The sequence below is a fragment of the Anastrepha ludens genome, unplaced genomic scaffold (genome assembly GCF_028408465.1).
Source record: "Anastrepha ludens isolate Willacy unplaced genomic scaffold, idAnaLude1.1 ptg000033l, whole genome shotgun sequence".
Lineage (NCBI taxonomy): Eukaryota > Metazoa > Arthropoda > Insecta > Diptera > Tephritidae > Anastrepha > Anastrepha ludens.
This window is the reverse complement of record NW_026530059.1, coordinates 60,904-63,538: the sequence shown is the minus strand read 5'-3', so window position 1 is coordinate 63,538 and position 2,635 is coordinate 60,904.

Genomic DNA, 2,635 nt, shown 5'->3' with positions numbered 1-2,635 from the left:
AGTACACAAATATTCAATTCATTCTAAACCATTTTATTGATTTTGTTTATTTCGAAAAAATTGTGACATTACAAAGTTTAGTTTCAATTCGATGTTTATTGAAGTGCTGTGGGATACACAAGTTTTCTTGTTTTTCCATCTGGTGCGTAGACGAATACATCAGAAGACGTGAGCAAGCCAAATAGAGCTGTCCATGTGCGAAGGTTCTCCAAATTTACTCCACACCCTTGTAACGATTGTCCTTGTGCTTTGTTAATAGTCATTGCGGAAACGGTTAAATTCGAATGGCGTATCTGTCGGGATTATTGGCATACGTGGCAACAGCACGTCTTCACCTCTGAATTTTCCGGTCAAAATTGTTGCCTCGATAACATTGTTCATTATTTTCTTGACTGAGAGTCTGTTTCTGTTGCACAGTCGTGGTGGATTTATGTTTCGTAGAAGAATGATGGGTATGTCAATTTTCAATGTAAGAACGGGCGGCGGCATGCCTGGCAAATCGAGCGAATGGAAGAATTCAGTTGGATAGTTGACAAGCTCTTCTTGATTCTCCACAGTATCGATGGGCTTATATGTTGTCGTTTCACTGGGTATTCTATGCTGAATGGTGAAGTTCATAGAATTGACATCGATGTTTTTGGCTGCTAATATAGCACACGTACTGAGCCACTGATGGTTTTTGTAGTTTTGTGCAATGTTTTTGAAAACTTTTTGCACCAATTCGTCGATGCTTTCTGTGATCTTACAGAAGTTTGCTGGCAGGGTAATACATTGTGTAGATTCATCAATTTCCATTCGCCCATTTCCAATATCCAATAATTGTTTTGCAAAATTTCCAGCCGATGCATCCCGTTGTAACGGTAGATTTTTTAGCTATTACCTTTTTAAACAGTTGGTCTAAACAGCTGACGCACGTTTCGTGATTTGTTTCACAGTCAAACATCTTTGGTCTCAGTTTGGTCTATAATTTAACCATGAATCGTCTTACAAACGAACAACGCTTGCAAATCATTGAATTTTATTATAAAAACGCGTGTTCTGTTAAGAAAGTTTATCGCGCGCTTCTTCCATTTTATGGTCAGTTTAATCAACCCACTGAAGCAGCTATTCGAGCTATTGTTACTAAATTTAGAACCAAATTTACATTATTGGACATCAAACCACCAACATGCTTACGTAGAGTGCGAACTGAAGAAAATATCGCAGCTGTATCGGCCAGTGTTAATGATGACCATCAATTATCGATTCGTCGCTGTTCGCAGAAGTTTGGTTTCAGCAACTCAACAACGTGGAAAATTTTGCGAAAGGATTTAGGTGTGAAGCTTTTCAAAATACAGGTGCTGCAAGAATTCAATCCGAATGACCTACCGCAAGGCAGAATTTTTGGTGAATGTGTTCAGCGACGAAGCTCATTTTTTGATCAATGGGTACGTAAATAAGCAGAATTGTCGATTTTGGAGTGAAGATCAGCCAGAAGAATTGCAAGAGCTACCAATGTATCCAGAAAAGGTCACAGTTTGGTGCGGTTTATGGGCTGGAGGTATCATTGGACCGTACTTCTTCAAAGATGCTGCGAATCGTAAGGTAACTGTGAATGGTGAGCGCTACCGTGAAATGATATCAAAATTTTTTTTGCCCAAAATGCAAGACCTTGACTTGCACGACATGTGGTTTCAGCAATACGGTGCCACATGCCACACAGCACGCGTAACAATGTACTTGTTGAGAGGCGAGTTCGGTGAACATTTTATTTCACGTTCGGGACCTGTCAATTGGCCACCCATATCGTGCGATATAACGCCTTTAGATTATTTTTGGTGGGGCTATGTTAAAGCTCATGTCTATTCAGACAAGCCTGCTTCAATTAACGCATTGGAAGTCAACATTAAAACATTTATATGTGAGATCCCGGCCGAAACATTGGAAAGAGTAAAATTTTCATGCATTTTTCTGAATTTTACGTGTGTTTTTTTGAAAAACTTTCCTATAGCTCTTAAAAAATCACCCTTTAGTTGTACACGAATGTTAGTTTTCAAAGTCGATTTCTGTGTTGAACGTGGTATAATGGGCAGAGTTTGTCGAAAATCACCAGACAATGGAATGAGTGCGCCACCGAAGATATATGTCTGTTTCCTCTCAAATCTCGCAGTGTACGATCAAGCGCTTCCAATGCTTTCTTGTGGACATTGTAAAAATACATGGTCATACTGATTTTGATGACAATCGGTTGAACGGGGCAGAAGTTGCTACTCTGCAACGCCATCTGTTGGCGAGTTACATCCATGAGTTTATTCTACAAATCTTCTCCGTGGAAAAATACATATCTATATACCAATTCTTATAATAATCGGTCCAGTAGTTTTTGAGTTCATCGATGACATATAGACAAACATTAATTTTTATATATAACTAGCTGTACCCGGCGCGCGTTGCTACGCCAACAACTAAAATAAATTTAAGAAAAATAACTTTAAAGAAAAATCAGTACACAAATATTCAATTCATTCTAAACCATTTTATTGATTTTGTTTATTTCGAAAAAATCGGTTGAGCGGGGCGGAAGTTGCTATTCTGCAGCGTCACCTGGTGGTGAGTGGCAGCAATGAGCATACTCTACAAACCTTCTCCGTGGAAA